Here is a 16,372-nt window from a genome sequence, read left to right as displayed (position 1 = left end):
CGAAAGTGTTGGACAGAGCGAACATTCAATTCTTTTTAAGAATCGCAATTGAATCATTCGAGTGCGGCGAAGGCAGTGGTGCAGCGTTTCTTTTCTTAAGATCTCGCAGCTGCTTGGAGGTATGTCCATCGTTTTAAGACGACAGAAAACTAGCGTCAGCGGTGCGTCAGTGGGAAGTCGGTGAAGTCGCCATTGGAGCCATAAGCCAGTAATTACAACATGCGAATCACTCGCTCACCACGCAGCTGTACGATAATGCTCGTGCGTGGGCCCGCATAGCTGAGTCGGTAGAGCGTTAGGTTTTCAACCAAAGGGTCCTGGGTTCAAGTCCCCGTCTGGGCGAAAATTAATACACTTTCGTAACGGCTAATGGAAACCCTACAGGAAAGAGTGAGGCCACGCCGCTTTCTGCCATCAGATTGCTTCTAAAGATGGCGGTTTCACTTGTCGGGAGTCGCTTCTGCCACCGGCAGTCGTGGCCGAGTGGTTAAGGCGTCTGACTTGAAATCAGATTCCCTCTGGGAGCGTAGGTTCGAGTCCTGCCGACTGCGAAAATTTTCTCTCTCTCAAAAGATGGACGTTCAGGTGCATCCTAGCAGTTGCGTCACTACTAAACACATGGGTCACCAGTTATTTGATCCAGGGCGCAGCGTTACAGTCGCGCCCAGAAGCCGCAGCTCATCTCCTCGTCTCACAGCCGCCCACCGGGTGTTAGTACAAGTGTCGCCTCACTGGGCAGTGCGGATGTGTCCTTTTTAGCTTGCAGACGATGACGTGTAGCAATTTACGAGCTAACGCAAGTCGAATGTTTTACCGTGTGTATCTGCTAGATACTGCCTCTCATACGGTGGAGAGGCTCACTCCTTCTTGTGTCTCGTTCTCTGCACACGAGTTGCCCCTGGCATCGACATAGCACGGGTTTTCTAGCGTCAGCGCGGCGTCACGTGAAGTCAGCGAAGTGAATATTACACGAGTCGAGTCGACATGTTTGCTTGTTACGATGATGGAAGCAGAAGAAATGTGTGTGGGACTTCACTGCATCGGCTGCTCGCCTTTCAGCGTCCCTGTGTCTTATCAGACGAAGGTGACTGTGAAATTGGCAACGAGGCAGAGCTGAACGAACACATGCAAACAGCGACGTTCAATGTCAGCCGAAATAGCTCAGTTGGGAGAGCGTGAGACTGAAGATCTAAAGGTCCCTGGTTCGATCCCGGGTTTCGGCAGGTATTCGTTTTGATGCGACGCCAATGGAATTGCTCTGCGTTGGTGATAATGCAACTACAGCTGACAACAAAAATGACTCTCTGCTGTAGCAGTTCTGGTTGTCTAGTGCATGCCATAAGACGAACTCACTAGAAAACTAACTCCCTTTGAAGCAAAAGAATCAAAAAAGCCCTACCGACTGCGTTCCTTTTTCTGTGTCAGGTGGTGAAGAACGTCTTCAACGGAACCGTGAAATGAGCGAAAACGTGGGAAACATTGCATTCGAAATGCTTGCGAATTTTCCAATTGCCCAGTGAGTGTCGACAAAACACGTCAATTCTCTGCTCCAACGTATGAGACGTAACAACTGGTGCAATTTGTTGTTGCATCGTGTGCCAGCAGTCTTCGATAGTGTGTTACGAGCTTAGCGCGATAAGTTTGCAGACAGCATTTAGGCGACGTTTTATTAGTAACGGCCCCATGCAACGATTGCACAACAGTAAAGGACATGAGTCAATGTATAGTTGTGCATCGTGGGAGGTTTCACAGCGTCGTGCGAGCCCGGATAGCTCAGTCGGTAGAGCATTAGGCTTTTAACCTAAGGGTCCAGGGTTCAAGTCCCTGTCCGGGCGGAAATTTTAAAACTTTGGTAGCGATTCGTCTGGTAGCGGTGGAAACGCTACGGAAAATAATGCAGCTACGCCGTTTTCTGACACCACAGTGCTTCAAACGGTAGCATTTGCATGTGTCGGGACAACGCCGCGCTACCGGCAGTCGTGGCCGAGTGGTTAAGGCGTCTGACTCGAAATCAGATTCCCTCTGGGAGCGTAGGTTCGAATCCTACCGGCTGCGTGCGATTTTGCGTAAAGAGAGGAGCAAAAATTTTCGCACACATGTGACATGCGTGGGCGAATGCGGGTGCAAACCAGTGACGCCATTCTCAACAAGACGAAAGTTTCCGTTTAAGACTACTGAGTTTCGCGACGACCGCTGCTTACTGTGGCCATCGGTTCACCTCGCACTGACGCTGGGACTGCAGAAAGCCGTCGCTGAGATCGTGAGTACACAGATGTGCTCGAAAGTGTTGGACAGAGCGAACATTCAATTCTTTTTAAGAATCGCAATTGAATCATTCGAGTGCGGCGAAGGCAGTGGTGCAGCGTTTCTTTTCTTAAGATCTCGCAGCTGCTTGGAGGTATGTCCATCGTTTTAAGACGACAGAAAACTAGCGTCAGCGGTGCGTCAGTGGGAAGTCGGTGAAGTCGCCATTGGAGCCATAAGCCAGTAATTACAACATGCGAATCACTCGCTCACCACGCAGCTGTACGATAATGCTCGTGCGTGGGCCCGCATAGCTGAGTCGGTAGAGCGTTAGGTTTTCAACCAAAGGGTCCTGGGTTCAAGTCCCCGTCTGGGCGAAAATTAATACACTTTCGTAACGGCTAATGGAAACCCTACAGGAAAGAGTGAGGCCACGCCGCTTTCTGCCATCAGATTGCTTCTAAAGATGGCGGTTTCACTTGTCGGGAGTCGCTTCTGCCACCGGCAGTCGTGGCCGAGTGGTTAAGGCGTCTGACTTGAAATCAGATTCCCTCTGGGAGCGTAGGTTCGAGTCCTGCCGACTGCGAAAATTTTCTCTCTCTCAAAAGATGGACGTTCAGGTGCATCCTAGCAGTTGCGTCACTACTAAACACATGGGTCACCAGTTATTTGATCCAGGGCGCAGCGTTACAGTCGCGCCCAGAAGCCGCAGCTCATCTCCTCGTCTCACAGCCGCCCACCGGGTGTTAGTACAAGTGTCGCCTCACTGGGCAGTGCGGATGTGTCCTTTTTAGCTTGCAGACGATGACGTGTAGCAATTTACGAGCTAACGCAAGTCGAATGTTTTACCGTGTGTATCTGCTAGATACTGCCTCTCATACGGTGGAGAGGCTCACTCCTTCTTGTGTCTCGTTCTCTGCACACGAGTTGCCCCTGGCATCGACATAGCACGGGTTTTCTAGCGTCAGCGCGGCGTCACGTGAAGTCAGCGAAGTGAATATTACACGAGTCGAGTCGACATGTTTGCTTGTTACGATGATGGAAGCAGAAGAAATGTGTGTGGGACTTCACTGCATCGGCTGCTCGCCTTTCAGCGTCCCTGTGTCTTATCAGACGAAGGTGACTGTGAAATTGGCAACGAGGCAGAGCTGAACGAACACATGCAAACAGCAACGTTCAATGTCAGCCGAAATAGCTCAGTTGGGAGAGCGTGAGACTGAAGATCTAAAGGTCCCTGGTTCGATCCCGGGTTTCGGCAGGTATTCGTTTTGATGCGACGCCAATGGAATTGCTCTGCGTTGGTGATAATGCAACTACAGCTGACAACAAAAATGACTCTCTGCTGTAGCAGTTCTGGTTGTCTAGTGCATGCCATAAGACGAACTCACTAGAAAACTAACTCCCTTTGAAGCAAAAGAATCAAAAAAGCCCTACCGACTGCGTTCCTTTTTCTGTGTCAGGTGGTGAAGAACGTCTTCAACGGAACCGTGAAATGAGCGAAAACGTGGGAAACATTGCATTCGAAATGCTTGCGAATTTTCCAATTGCCCAGTGAGTGTCGACAAAACACGTCAATTCTCTGCTCCAACGTATGAGACGTAACAACTGGTGCAATTTGTTGTTGCATCGTGTGCCAGCAGTCTTCGATAGTGTGTTACGAGCTTAGCGCGATAAGTTTGCAGACAGCATTTAGGCGACGTTTTATTAGTAACGGCCCCATGCAACGATTGCACAACAGTAAAGGACATGAGTCAATGTATAGTTGTGCATCGTGGGAGGTTTCACAGCGTCGTGCGAGCCCGGATAGCTCAGTCGGTAGAGCATTAGGCTTTTAACCTAAGGGTCCAGGGTTCAAGTCCCTGTCCGGGCGGAAATTTTAAAACTTTGGTAGCGATTCGTCTGGTAGCGGTGGAAACGCTACGGAAAATAATGCAGCTACGCCGTTTTCTGACACCACAGTGCTTCAAACGGTAGCATTTGCATGTGTCGGGACAACGCCGCGCTACCGGCAGTCGTGGCCGAGTGGTTAAGGCGTCTGACTCGAAATCAGATTCCCTCTGGGAGCGTAGGTTCGAATCCTACCGGCTGCGTGCGATTTTGCGTAAAGAGAGGAGCAAAAATTTTCGCACACATGTGACATGCGTGGGCGAATGCGGGTGCAAACCAGTGACGCCATTCTCAACAAGACGAAAGTTTCCGTTTAAGACTACTGAGTTTCGCGACGACCGCTGCTTACTGTGGCCATCGGTTCACCTCGCACTGACGCTGGGACTGCAGAAAGCCGTCGCTGAGATCGTGAGTACACAGATGTGCTCGAAAGTGTTGGACAGAGCGAACATTCAATTCTTTTTAAGAATCGCAATTGAATCATTCGAGTGCGGCGAAGGCAGTGGTGCAGCGTTTCTTTTCTTAAGATCTCGCAGCTGCTTGGAGGTATGTCCATCGTTTTAAGACGACAGAAAACTAGCGTCAGCGGTGCGTCAGTGGGAAGTCGGTGAAGTCGCCATTGGAGCCATAAGCCAGTAATTACAACATGCGAATCACTCGCTCACCACGCAGCTGTACGATAATGCTCGTGCGTGGGCCCGCATAGCTGAGTCGGTAGAGCGTTAGGTTTTCAACCAAAGGGTCCTGGGTTCAAGTCCCCGTCTGGGCGAAAATTAATACACTTTCGTAACGGCTAATGGAAACCCTACAGGAAAGAGTGAGGCCACGCCGCTTTCTGCCATCAGATTGCTTCTAAAGATGGCGGTTTCACTTGTCGGGAGTCGCTTCTGCCACCGGCAGTCGTGGCCGAGTGGTTAAGGCGTCTGACTTGAAATCAGATTCCCTCTGGGAGCGTAGGTTCGAGTCCTGCCGACTGCGAAAATTTTCTCTCTCTCAAAAGATGGACGTTCAGGTGCATCCTAGCAGTTGCGTCACTACTAAACACATGGGTCACCAGTTATTTGATCCAGGGCGCAGCGTTACAGTCGCGCCCAGAAGCCGCAGCTCATCTCCTCGTCTCACAGCCGCCCACCGGGTGTTAGTACAAGTGTCGCCTCACTGGGCAGTGCGGATGTGTCCTTTTTAGCTTGCAGACGATGACGTGTAGCAATTTACGAGCTAACGCAAGTCGAATGTTTTACCGTGTGTATCTGCTAGATACTGCCTCTCATACGGTGGAGAGGCTCACTCCTTCTTGTGTCTCGTTCTCTGCACACGAGTTGCCCCTGGCATCGACATAGCACGGGTTTTCTAGCGTCAGCGCGGCGTCACGTGAAGTCAGCGAAGTGAATATTACACGAGTCGAGTCGACATGTTTGCTTGTTACGATGATGGAAGCAGAAGAAATGTGTGTGGGACTTCACTGCATCGGCTGCTCGCCTTTCAGCGTCCCTGTGTCTTATCAGACGAAGGTGACTGTGAAATTGGCAACGAGGCAGAGCTGAACGAACACATGCAAACAGCAACGTTCAATGTCAGCCGAAATAGCTCAGTTGGGAGAGCGTGAGACTGAAGATCTAAAGGTCCCTGGTTCGATCACGGGTTTCGGCAGGTATTCGTTTTGATGCGACGCCAATGGAATTGCTCTGCGTTGGTGATAATGCAACTACAGCTGACAACAAAAATGACTCTCTGCTGTAGCAGTTCTGGTTGTCTAGTGCATGCCATAAGACGAACTCACTAGAAAACTAACTCCCTTTGAAGCAAAAGAATCAAAAAAGCCCTACCGACTGCGTTCCTTTTTCTGTGTCAGGTGGTGAAGAACGTCTTCAACGGAACCGTGAAATGAGCGAAAACGTGGGAAACATTGCATTCGAAATGCTTGCGAATTTTCCAATTGCCCAGTGAGTGTCGACAAAACACGTCAATTCTCTGCTCCAACGTATGAGACGTAACAACTGGTGCAATTTGTTGTTGCATCGTGTGCCAGCAGTCTTCGATAGTGTGTTACGAGCTTAGCGCGATAAGTTTGCAGACAGCATTTAGGCGACGTTTTATTAGTAACGGCCCCATGCAACGATTGCACAACAGTAAAGGACATGAGTCAATGTATAGTTGTGCATCGTGGGAGGTTTCACAGCGTCGTGCGAGCCCGGATAGCTCAGTCGGTAGAGCATTAGGCTTTTAACCTAAGGGTCCAGGGTTCAAGTCCCTGTCCGGGCGGAAATTTTAAAACTTTGGTAGCGATTCGTCTGGTAGCGGTGGAAACGCTACGGAAAATAATGCAGCTACGCCGTTTTCTGACACCACAGTGCTTCAAACGGTAGCATTTGCATGTGTCGGGACAACGCCGCGCTACCGGCAGTCGTGGCCGAGTGGTTAAGGCGTCTGACTCGAAATCAGATTCCCTCTGGGAGCGTAGGTTCGAATCCTACCGGCTGCGTGCGATTTTGCGTAAAGAGAGGAGCAAAAATTTTCGCACACATGTGACATGCGTGGGCGAATGCGGGTGCAAACCAGTGACGCCATTCTCAACAAGACGAAAGTTTCCGTATAAGACTACTGAGTTTCGCGACGACCGCTGCTTACTGTGGCCATCGGTTCACCTCGCACTGACGCTGGGACTGCAGAAAGCCGTCGCTGAGATCGTGAGTACACAGATGTGCTCGAAAGTGTTGGACAGAGCGAACATTCAATTCTTTTTAAGAATCGCAATTGAATCATTCGAGTGCGGCGAAGGCAGTGGTGCAGCGTTTCTTTTCTTAAGATCTCGCAGCTGCTTGGAGGTATGTCCATCGTTTTAAGACGACAGAAAACTAGCGTCAGCGGTGCGTCAGTGGGAAGTCGGTGAAGTCGCCATTGGAGCCATAAGCCAGTAATTACAACATGCGAATCACTCGCTCACCACGCAGCTGTACGATAATGCTCGTGCGTGGGCCCGCATAGCTGAGTCGGTAGAGCGTTAGGTTTTCAACCAAAGGGTCCTGGGTTCAAGTCCCCGTCTGGGCGAAAATTAATACACTTTCGTAACGGCTAATGGAAACCCTACAGGAAAGAGTGAGGCCACGCCGCTTTCTGCCATCAGATTGCTTCTAAAGATGGCGGTTTCACTTGTCGGGAGTCGCTTCTGCCACCGGCAGTCGTGGCCGAGTGGTTAAGGCGTCTGACTTGAAATCAGATTCCCTCTGGGAGCGTAGGTTCGAGTCCTGCCGACTGCGAAAATTTTCTCTCTCTCAAAAGATGGACGTTCAGGTGCATCCTAGCAGTTGCGTCACTACTAAACACATGGGTCACCAGTTATTTGATCCAGGGCGCAGCGTTACAGTCGCGCCCAGAAGCCGCAGCTCATCTCCTCGTCTCACAGCCGCCCACCGGGTGTTAGTACAAGTGTCGCCTCACTGGGCAGTGCGGATGTGTCCTTTTTAGCTTGCAGACGATGACGTGTAGCAATTTACGAGCTAACGCAAGTCGAATGTTTTACCGTGTGTATCTGCTAGATACTGCCTCTCATACGGTGGAGAGGCTCACTCCTTCTTGTGTCTCGTTCTCTGCACACGAGTTGCCCCTGGCATCGACATAGCACGGGTTTTCTAGCGTCAGCGCGGCGTCACGTGAAGTCAGCGAAGTGAATATTACACGAGTCGAGTCGACATGTTTGCTTGTTACGATGATGGAAGCAGAAGAAATGTGTGTGGGACTTCACTGCATCGGCTGCTCGCCTTTCAGCGTCCCTGTGTCTTATCAGACGAAGGTGACTGTGAAATTGGCAACGAGGCAGAGCTGAACGAACACATGCAAACAGCAACGTTCAATGTCAGCCGAAATAGCTCAGTTGGGAGAGCGTGAGACTGAAGATCTAAAGGTCCCTGGTTCGATCCCGGGTTTCGGCAGGTATTCGTTTTGATGCGACGCCAATGGAATTGCTCTGCGTTGGTGATAATGCAACTACAGCTGACAACAAAAATGACTCTCTGCTGTAGCAGTTCTGGTTGTCTAGTGCATGCCATAAGACGAACTCACTAGAAAACTAACTCCCTTTGAAGCAAAAGAATCAAAAAAGCCCTACCGACTGCGTTCCTTTTTCTGTGTCAGGTGGTGAAGAACGTCTTCAACGGAACCGTGAAATGAGCGAAAACGTGGGAAACATTGCATTCGAAATGCTTGCGAATTTTCCAATTGCCCAGTGAGTGTCGACAAAACACGTCAATTCTCTGCTCCAACGTATGAGACGTAACAACTGGTGCAATTTGTTGTTGCATCGTGTGCCAGCAGTCTTCGATAGTGTGTTACGAGCTTAGCGCGATAAGTTTGCAGACAGCATTTAGGCGACGTTTTATTAGTAACGGCCCCATGCAACGATTGCACAACAGTAAAGGACATGAGTCAATGTATAGTTGTGCATCGTGGGAGGTTTCACAGCGTCGTGCGAGCCCGGATAGCTCAGTCGGTAGAGCATTAGGCTTTTAACCTAAGGGTCCAGGGTTCAAGTCCCTGTCCGGGCGGAAATTTTAAAACTTTGGTAGCGATTCGTCTGGTAGCGGTGGAAACGCTACGGAAAATAATGCAGCTACGCCGTTTTCTGACACCACAGTGCTTCAAACGGTAGCATTTGCATGTGTCGGGACAACGCCGCGCTACCGGCAGTCGTGGCCGAGTGGTTAAGGCGTCTGACTCGAAATCAGATTCCCTCTGGGAGCGTAGGTTCGAATCCTACCGGCTGCGTGCGATTTTGCGTAAAGAGAGGAGCAAAAATTTTCGCACACATGTGACATGCGTGGGCGAATGCGGGTGCAAACCAGTGACGCCATTCTCAACAAGACGAAAGTTTCCGTTTAAGACTACTGAGTTTCGCGACGACCGCTGCTTACTGTGGCCATCGGTTCACCTCGCACTGACGCTGGGACTGCAGAAAGCCGTCGCTGAGATCGTGAGTACACAGATGTGCTCGAAAGTGTTGGACAGAGCGAACATTCAATTCTTTTTAAGAATCGCAATTGAATCATTCGAGTGCGGCGAAGGCAGTGGTGCAGCGTTTCTTTTCTTAAGATCTCGCAGCTGCTTGGAGGTATGTCCATCGTTTTAAGACGACAGAAAACTAGCGTCAGCGGTGCGTCAGTGGGAAGTCGGTGAAGTCGCCATTGGAGCCATAAGCCAGTAATTACAACATGCGAATCACTCGCTCACCACGCAGCTGTACGATAATGCTCGTGCGTGGGCCCGCATAGCTGAGTCGGTAGAGCGTTAGGTTTTCAACCAAAGGGTCCTGGGTTCAAGTCCCCGTCTGGGCGAAAATTAATACACTTTCGTAACGGCTAATGGAAACCCTACAGGAAAGAGTGAGGCCACGCCGCTTTCTGCCATCAGATTGCTTCTAAAGATGGCGGTTTCACTTGTCGGGAGTCGCTTCTGCCACCGGCAGTCGTGGCCGAGTGGTTAAGGCGTCTGACTTGAAATCAGATTCCCTCTGGGAGCGTAGGTTCGAGTCCTGCCGACTGCGAAAATTTTCTCTCTCTCAAAAGATGGACGTTCAGGTGCATCCTAGCAGTTGCGTCACTACTAAACACATGGGTCACCAGTTATTTGATCCAGGGCGCAGCGTTACAGTCGCGCCCAGAAGCCGCAGCTCATCTCCTCGTCTCACAGCCGCCCACCGGGTGTTAGTACAAGTGTCGCCTCACTGGGCAGTGCGGATGTGTCCTTTTTAGCTTGCAGACGATGACGTGTAGCAATTTACGAGCTAACGCAAGTCGAATGTTTTACCGTGTGTATCTGCTAGATACTGCCTCTCATACGGTGGAGAGGCTCACTCCTTCTTGTGTCTCGTTCTCTGCACACGAGTTGCCCCTGGCATCGACATAGCACGGGTTTTCTAGCGTCAGCGCGGCGTCACGTGAAGTCAGCGAAGTGAATATTACACGAGTCGAGTCGACATGTTTGCTTGTTACGATGATGGAAGCAGAAGAAATGTGTGTGGGACTTCACTGCATCGGCTGCTCGCCTTTCAGCGTCCCTGTGTCTTATCAGACGAAGGTGACTGTGAAATTGGCAACGAGGCAGAGCTGAACGAACACATGCAAACAGCAACGTTCAATGTCAGCCGAAATAGCTCAGTTGGGAGAGCGTGAGACTGAAGATCTAAAGGTCCCTGGTTCGATCCCGGGTTTCGGCAGGTATTCGTTTTGATGCGACGCCAATGGAATTGCTCTGCGTTGGTGATAATGCAACTACAGCTGACAACAAAAATGACTCTCTGCTGTAGCAGTTCTGGTTGTCTAGTGCATGCCATAAGACGAACTCACTAGAAAACTAACTCCCTTTGAAGCAAAAGAATCAAAAAAGCCCTACCGACTGCGTTCCTTTTTCTGTGTCAGGTGGTGAAGAACGTCTTCAACGGAACCGTGAAATGAGCGAAAACGTGGGAAACATTGCATTCGAAATGCTTGCGAATTTTCCAATTGCCCAGTGAGTGTCGACAAAACACGTCAATTCTCTGCTCCAACGTATGAGACGTAACAACTGGTGCAATTTGTTGTTGCATCGTGTGCCAGCAGTCTTCGATAGTGTGTTACGAGCTTAGCGCGATAAGTTTGCAGACAGCATTTAGGCGACGTTTTATTAGTAACGGCCCCATGCAACGATTGCACAACAGTAAAGGACATGAGTCAATGTATAGTTGTGCATCGTGGGAGGTTTCACAGCGTCGTGCGAGCCCGGATAGCTCAGTCGGTAGAGCATTAGGCTTTTAACCTAAGGGTCCAGGGTTCAAGTCCCTGTCCGGGCGGAAATTTTAAAACTTTGGTAGCGATTCGTCTGGTAGCGGTGGAAACGCTACGGAAAATAATGCAGCTACGCCGTTTTCTGACACCACAGTGCTTCAAACGGTAGCATTTGCATGTGTCGGGACAACGCCGCGCTACCGGCAGTCGTGGCCGAGTGGTTAAGGCGTCTGACTCGAAATCAGATTCCCTCTGGGAGCGTAGGTTCGAATCCTACCGGCTGCGTGCGATTTTGCGTAAAGAGAGGAGCAAAAATTTTCGCACACATGTGACATGCGTGGGCGAATGCGGGTGCAAACCAGTGACGCCATTCTCAACAAGACGAAAGTTTCCGTTTAAGACTACTGAGTTTCGCGACGACCGCTGCTTACTGTGGCCATCGGTTCACCTCGCACTGACGCTGGGACTGCAGAAAGCCGTCGCTGAGATCGTGAGTACACAGATGTGCTCGAAAGTGTTGGACAGAGCGAACATTCAATTCTTTTTAAGAATCGCAATTGAATCATTCGAGTGCGGCGAAGGCAGTGGTGCAGCGTTTCTTTTCTTAAGATCTCGCAGCTGCTTGGAGGTATGTCCATCGTTTTAAGACGACAGAAAACTAGCGTCAGCGGTGCGTCAGTGGGAAGTCGGTGAAGTCGCCATTGGAGCCATAAGCCAGTAATTACAACATGCGAATCACTCGCTCACCACGCAGCTGTACGATAATGCTCGTGCGTGGGCCCGCATAGCTGAGTCGGTAGAGCGTTAGGTTTTCAACCAAAGGGTCCTGGGTTCAAGTCCCCGTCTGGGCGAAAATTAATACACTTTCGTAACGGCTAATGGAAACCCTACAGGAAAGAGTGAGGCCACGCCGCTTTCTGCCATCAGATTGCTTCTAAAGATGGCGGTTTCACTTGTCGGGAGTCGCTTCTGCCACCGGCAGTCGTGGCCGAGTGGTTAAGGCGTCTGACTTGAAATCAGATTCCCTCTGGGAGCGTAGGTTCGAGTCCTGCCGACTGCGAAAATTTTCTCTCTCTCAAAAGATGGACGTTCAGGTGCATCCTAGCAGTTGCGTCACTACTAAACACATGGGTCACCAGTTATTTGATCCAGGGCGCAGCGTTACAGTCGCGCCCAGAAGCCGCAGCTCATCTCCTCGTCTCACAGCCGCCCACCGGGTGTTAGTACAAGTGTCGCCTCACTGGGCAGTGCGGATGTGTCCTTTTTAGCTTGCAGACGATGACGTGTAGCAATTTACGAGCTAACGCAAGTCGAATGTTTTACCGTGTGTATCTGCTAGATACTGCCTCTCATACGGTGGAGAGGCTCACTCCTTCTTGTGTCTCGTTCTCTGCACACGAGTTGCCCCTGGCATCGACATAGCACGGGTTTTCTAGCGTCAGCGCGGCGTCACGTGAAGTCAGCGAAGTGAATATTACACGAGTCGAGTCGACATGTTTGCTTGTTACGATGATGGAAGCAGAAGAAATGTGTGTGGGACTTCACTGCATCGGCTGCTCGCCTTTCAGCGTCCCTGTGTCTTATCAGACGAAGGTGACTGTGAAATTGGCAACGAGGCAGAGCTGAACGAACACATGCAAACAGCAACGTTCAATGTCAGCCGAAATAGCTCAGTTGGGAGAGCGTGAGACTGAAGATCTAAAGGTCCCTGGTTCGATCCCGGGTTTCGGCAGGTATTCGTTTTGATGCGACGCCAATGGAATTGCTCTGCGTTGGTGATAATGCAACTACAGCTGACAACAAAAATGACTCTCTGCTGTAGCAGTTCTGGTTGTCTAGTGCATGCCATAAGACGAACTCACTAGAAAACTAACTCCCTTTGAAGCAAAAGAATCAAAAAAGCCCTACCGACTGCGTTCCTTTTTCTGTGTCAGGTGGTGAAGAACGTCTTCAACGGAACCGTGAAATGAGCGAAAACGTGGGAAACATTGCATTCGAAATGCTTGCGAATTTTCCAATTGCCCAGTGAGTGTCGACAAAACACGTCAATTCTCTGCTCCAACGTATGAGACGTAACAACTGGTGCAATTTGTTGTTGCATCGTGTGCCAGCAGTCTTCGATAGTGTGTTACGAGCTTAGCGCGATAAGTTTGCAGACAGCATTTAGGCGACGTTTTATTAGTAACGGCCCCATGCAACGATTGCACAACAGTAAAGGACATGAGTCAATGTATAGTTGTGCATCGTGGGAGGTTTCACAGCGTCGTGCGAGCCCGGATAGCTCAGTCGGTAGAGCATTAGGCTTTTAACCTAAGGGTCCAGGGTTCAAGTCCCTGTCCGGGCGGAAATTTTAAAACTTTGGTAGCGATTCGTCTGGTAGCGGTGGAAACGCTACGGAAAATAATGCAGCTACGCCGTTTTCTGACACCACAGTGCTTCAAACGGTAGCATTTGCATGTGTCGGGACAACGCCGCGCTACCGGCAGTCGTGGCCGAGTGGTTAAGGCGTCTGACTCGAAATCAGATTCCCTCTGGGAGCGTAGGTTCGAATCCTACCGGCTGCGTGCGATTTTGCGTAAAGAGAGGAGCAAAAATTTTCGCACACATGTGACATGCGTGGGCGAATGCGGGTGCAAACCAGTGACGCCATTCTCAACAAGACGAAAGTTTCCGTTTAAGACTACTGAGTTTCGCGACGACCGCTGCTTACTGTGGCCATCGGTTCACCTCGCACTGACGCTGGGACTGCAGAAAGCCGTCGCTGAGATCGTGAGTACACAGATGTGCTCGAAAGTGTTGGACAGAGCGAACATTCAATTCTTTTTAAGAATCGCAATTGAATCATTCGAGTGCGGCGAAGGCAGTGGTGCAGCGTTTCTTTTCTTAAGATCTCGCAGCTGCTTGGAGGTATGTCCATCGTTTTAAGACGACAGAAAACTAGCGTCAGCGGTGCGTCAGTGGGAAGTCGGTGAAGTCGCCATTGGAGCCATAAGCCAGTAATTACAACATGCGAATCACTCGCTCACCACGCAGCTGTACGATAATGCTCGTGCGTGGGCCCGCATAGCTGAGTCGGTAGAGCGTTAGGTTTTCAACCAAAGGGTCCTGGGTTCAAGTCCCCGTCTGGGCGAAAATTAATACACTTTCGTAACGGCTAATGGAAACCCTACAGGAAAGAGTGAGGCCACGCCGCTTTCTGCCATCAGATTGCTTCTAAAGATGGCGGTTTCACTTGTCGGGAGTCGCTTCTGCCACCGGCAGTCGTGGCCGAGTGGTTAAGGCGTCTGACTTGAAATCAGATTCCCTCTGGGAGCGTAGGTTCGAGTCCTGCCGACTGCGAAAATTTTCTCTCTCTCAAAAGATGGACGTTCAGGTGCATCCTAGCAGTTGCGTCACTACTAAACACATGGGTCACCAGTTATTTGATCCAGGGCGCAGCGTTACAGTCGCGCCCAGAAGCCGCAGCTCATCTCCTCGTCTCACAGCCGCCCACCGGGTGTTAGTACAAGTGTCGCCTCACTGGGCAGTGCGGATGTGTCCTTTTTAGCTTGCAGACGATGACGTGTAGCAATTTACGAGCTAACGCAAGTCGAATGTTTTACCGTGTGTATCTGCTAGATACTGCCTCTCATACGGTGGAGAGGCTCACTCCTTCTTGTGTCTCGTTCTCTGCACACGAGTTGCCCCTGGCATCGACATAGCACGGGTTTTCTAGCGTCAGCGCGGCGTCACGTGAAGTCAGCGAAGTGAATATTACACGAGTCGAGTCGACATGTTTGCTTGTTACGATGATGGAAGCAGAAGAAATGTGTGTGGGACTTCACTGCATCGGCTGCTCGCCTTTCAGCGTCCCTGTGTCTTATCAGACGAAGGTGACTGTGAAATTGGCAACGAGGCAGAGCTGAACGAACACATGCAAACAGCAACGTTCAATGTCAGCCGAAATAGCTCAGTTGGGAGAGCGTGAGACTGAAGATCTAAAGGTCCCTGGTTCGATCCCGGGTTTCGGCAGGTATTCGTTTTGATGCGACGCCAATGGAATTGCTCTGCGTTGGTGATAATGCAACTACAGCTGACAACAAAAATGACTCTCTGCTGTAGCAGTTCTGGTTGTCTAGTGCATGCCATAAGACGAACTCACTAGAAAACTAACTCCCTTTGAAGCAAAAGAATCAAAAAAGCCCTACCGACTGCGTTCCTTTTTCTGTGTCAGGTGGTGAAGAACGTCTTCAACGGAACCGTGAAATGAGCGAAAACGTGGGAAACATTGCATTCGAAATGCTTGCGAATTTTCCAATTGCCCAGTGAGTGTCGACAAAACACGTCAATTCTCTGCTCCAACGTATGAGACGTAACAACTGGTGCAATTTGTTGTTGCATCGTGTGCCAGCAGTCTTCGATAGTGTGTTACGAGCTTAGCGCGATAAGTTTGCAGACAGCATTTAGGCGACGTTTTATTAGTAACGGCCCCATGCAACGATTGCACAACAGTAAAGGACATGAGTCAATGTATAGTTGTGCATCGTGGGAGGTTTCACAGCGTCGTGCGAGCCCGGATAGCTCAGTCGGTAGAGCATTAGGCTTTTAACCTAAGGGTCCAGGGTTCAAGTCCCTGTCCGGGCGGAAATTTTAAAACTTTGGTAGCGATTCGTCTGGTAGCGGTGGAAACGCTACGGAAAATAATGCAGCTACGCCGTTTTCTGACACCACAGTGCTTCAAACGGTAGCATTTGCATGTGTCGGGACAACGCCGCGCTACCGGCAGTCGTGGCCGAGTGGTTAAGGCGTCTGACTCGAAATCAGATTCCCTCTGGGAGCGTAGGTTCGAATCCTACCGGCTGCGTGCGATTTTGCGTAAAGAGAGGAGCAAAAATTTTCGCACACATGTGACATGCGTGGGCGAATGCGGGTGCAAACCAGTGACGCCATTCTCAACAAGACGAAAGTTTCCGTTTAAGACTACTGAGTTTCGCGACGACCGCTGCTTACTGTGGCCATCGGTTCACCTCGCACTGACGCTGGGACTGCAGAAAGCCGTCGCTGAGATCGTGAGTACACAGATGTGCTCGAAAGTGTTGGACAGAGCGAACATTCAATTCTTTTTAAGAATCGCAATTGAATCATTCGAGTGCGGCGAAGGCAGTGGTGCAGCGTTTCTTTTCTTAAGATCTCGCAGCTGCTTGGAGGTATGTCCATCGTTTTAAGACGACAGAAAACTAGCGTCAGCGGTGCGTCAGTGGGAAGTCGGTGAAGTCGCCATTGGAGCCATAAGCCAGTAATTACAACATGCGAATCACTCGCTCACCACGCAGCTGTACGATAATGCTCGTGCGTGGGCCCGCATAGCTGAGTCGGTAGAGCGTTAGGTTTTCAACCAAAGGGTCCTGGGTTCAAGTCCCCGTCTGGGCGAAAATTAATACACTTTCGTAACGGCTAATGGAAACCCTACAGGAAAGAGTGAGGCCACGCCGCTTTCTGCCATCAGA

At 50.4% G+C, this 16,372-nt stretch overlaps 28 non-coding genes across 28 annotated transcripts; all 28 read left to right on the top strand.

Moving 5' to 3' along the window:
- Positions 1-469: 469 nt before the first annotated feature.
- Trnas-uga lies at positions 470-551 on the top strand. The gene has a single exon. It is a non-coding gene; the product is annotated as a tRNA-Ser (tRNA).
- A 599-nt stretch (positions 552-1,150) lies between these two features.
- On the top strand, positions 1,151-1,223 carry Trnaf-gaa. The gene has a single exon. It is a non-coding gene; the product is annotated as a tRNA-Phe (tRNA).
- Positions 1,224-1,762: 539 nt separating this feature from the next.
- Trnak-uuu lies at positions 1,763-1,835 on the top strand. Its single transcript has one exon. It is a non-coding gene; the product is annotated as a tRNA-Lys (tRNA).
- Positions 1,836-1,973: 138 nt separating this feature from the next.
- Trnas-cga lies at positions 1,974-2,055 on the top strand. The gene has a single exon. It is a non-coding gene; the product is annotated as a tRNA-Ser (tRNA).
- Positions 2,056-2,748: 693 nt separating this feature from the next.
- Positions 2,749-2,830, top strand: Trnas-uga. The gene has a single exon. It is a non-coding gene; the product is annotated as a tRNA-Ser (tRNA).
- Positions 2,831-3,429: 599 nt separating this feature from the next.
- Trnaf-gaa lies at positions 3,430-3,502 on the top strand. The gene has a single exon. It is a non-coding gene; the product is annotated as a tRNA-Phe (tRNA).
- A 539-nt stretch (positions 3,503-4,041) lies between these two features.
- Positions 4,042-4,114, top strand: Trnak-uuu. Its single transcript has one exon. It is a non-coding gene; the product is annotated as a tRNA-Lys (tRNA).
- Positions 4,115-4,252: 138 nt separating this feature from the next.
- On the top strand, positions 4,253-4,334 carry Trnas-cga. The gene has a single exon. It is a non-coding gene; the product is annotated as a tRNA-Ser (tRNA).
- Positions 4,335-5,027: 693 nt separating this feature from the next.
- Positions 5,028-5,109, top strand: Trnas-uga. Its single transcript has one exon. It is a non-coding gene; the product is annotated as a tRNA-Ser (tRNA).
- A 599-nt stretch (positions 5,110-5,708) lies between these two features.
- On the top strand, positions 5,709-5,781 carry Trnaf-gaa. The gene has a single exon. It is a non-coding gene; the product is annotated as a tRNA-Phe (tRNA).
- Positions 5,782-6,320: 539 nt separating this feature from the next.
- Trnak-uuu lies at positions 6,321-6,393 on the top strand. Its single transcript has one exon. It is a non-coding gene; the product is annotated as a tRNA-Lys (tRNA).
- A 138-nt stretch (positions 6,394-6,531) lies between these two features.
- On the top strand, positions 6,532-6,613 carry Trnas-cga. Its single transcript has one exon. It is a non-coding gene; the product is annotated as a tRNA-Ser (tRNA).
- A 693-nt stretch (positions 6,614-7,306) lies between these two features.
- Trnas-uga lies at positions 7,307-7,388 on the top strand. Its single transcript has one exon. It is a non-coding gene; the product is annotated as a tRNA-Ser (tRNA).
- A 599-nt stretch (positions 7,389-7,987) lies between these two features.
- Trnaf-gaa lies at positions 7,988-8,060 on the top strand. Its single transcript has one exon. It is a non-coding gene; the product is annotated as a tRNA-Phe (tRNA).
- A 539-nt stretch (positions 8,061-8,599) lies between these two features.
- Positions 8,600-8,672, top strand: Trnak-uuu. Its single transcript has one exon. It is a non-coding gene; the product is annotated as a tRNA-Lys (tRNA).
- Positions 8,673-8,810: 138 nt separating this feature from the next.
- On the top strand, positions 8,811-8,892 carry Trnas-cga. Its single transcript has one exon. It is a non-coding gene; the product is annotated as a tRNA-Ser (tRNA).
- Positions 8,893-9,585: 693 nt separating this feature from the next.
- Positions 9,586-9,667, top strand: Trnas-uga. Its single transcript has one exon. It is a non-coding gene; the product is annotated as a tRNA-Ser (tRNA).
- Positions 9,668-10,266: 599 nt separating this feature from the next.
- Trnaf-gaa lies at positions 10,267-10,339 on the top strand. Its single transcript has one exon. It is a non-coding gene; the product is annotated as a tRNA-Phe (tRNA).
- Positions 10,340-10,878: 539 nt separating this feature from the next.
- On the top strand, positions 10,879-10,951 carry Trnak-uuu. Its single transcript has one exon. It is a non-coding gene; the product is annotated as a tRNA-Lys (tRNA).
- A 138-nt stretch (positions 10,952-11,089) lies between these two features.
- Positions 11,090-11,171, top strand: Trnas-cga. The gene has a single exon. It is a non-coding gene; the product is annotated as a tRNA-Ser (tRNA).
- Positions 11,172-11,864: 693 nt separating this feature from the next.
- On the top strand, positions 11,865-11,946 carry Trnas-uga. The gene has a single exon. It is a non-coding gene; the product is annotated as a tRNA-Ser (tRNA).
- A 599-nt stretch (positions 11,947-12,545) lies between these two features.
- On the top strand, positions 12,546-12,618 carry Trnaf-gaa. The gene has a single exon. It is a non-coding gene; the product is annotated as a tRNA-Phe (tRNA).
- A 539-nt stretch (positions 12,619-13,157) lies between these two features.
- On the top strand, positions 13,158-13,230 carry Trnak-uuu. Its single transcript has one exon. It is a non-coding gene; the product is annotated as a tRNA-Lys (tRNA).
- Positions 13,231-13,368: 138 nt separating this feature from the next.
- Positions 13,369-13,450, top strand: Trnas-cga. The gene has a single exon. It is a non-coding gene; the product is annotated as a tRNA-Ser (tRNA).
- Positions 13,451-14,143: 693 nt separating this feature from the next.
- Positions 14,144-14,225, top strand: Trnas-uga. The gene has a single exon. It is a non-coding gene; the product is annotated as a tRNA-Ser (tRNA).
- A 599-nt stretch (positions 14,226-14,824) lies between these two features.
- Trnaf-gaa lies at positions 14,825-14,897 on the top strand. The gene has a single exon. It is a non-coding gene; the product is annotated as a tRNA-Phe (tRNA).
- A 539-nt stretch (positions 14,898-15,436) lies between these two features.
- Positions 15,437-15,509, top strand: Trnak-uuu. Its single transcript has one exon. It is a non-coding gene; the product is annotated as a tRNA-Lys (tRNA).
- Positions 15,510-15,647: 138 nt separating this feature from the next.
- Positions 15,648-15,729, top strand: Trnas-cga. The gene has a single exon. It is a non-coding gene; the product is annotated as a tRNA-Ser (tRNA).
- Positions 15,730-16,372: the final 643 nt, after the last annotated feature.

Source organism: Schistocerca piceifrons, unplaced genomic scaffold, assembly GCF_021461385.2.
Source record: "Schistocerca piceifrons isolate TAMUIC-IGC-003096 unplaced genomic scaffold, iqSchPice1.1 HiC_scaffold_456, whole genome shotgun sequence".
NCBI classification, from domain to species: domain Eukaryota; kingdom Metazoa; phylum Arthropoda; class Insecta; order Orthoptera; family Acrididae; genus Schistocerca; species Schistocerca piceifrons.
Note: the sequence above shows the minus strand (reverse complement) of the source record. Positions and strands in the feature narration are given on the sequence as shown.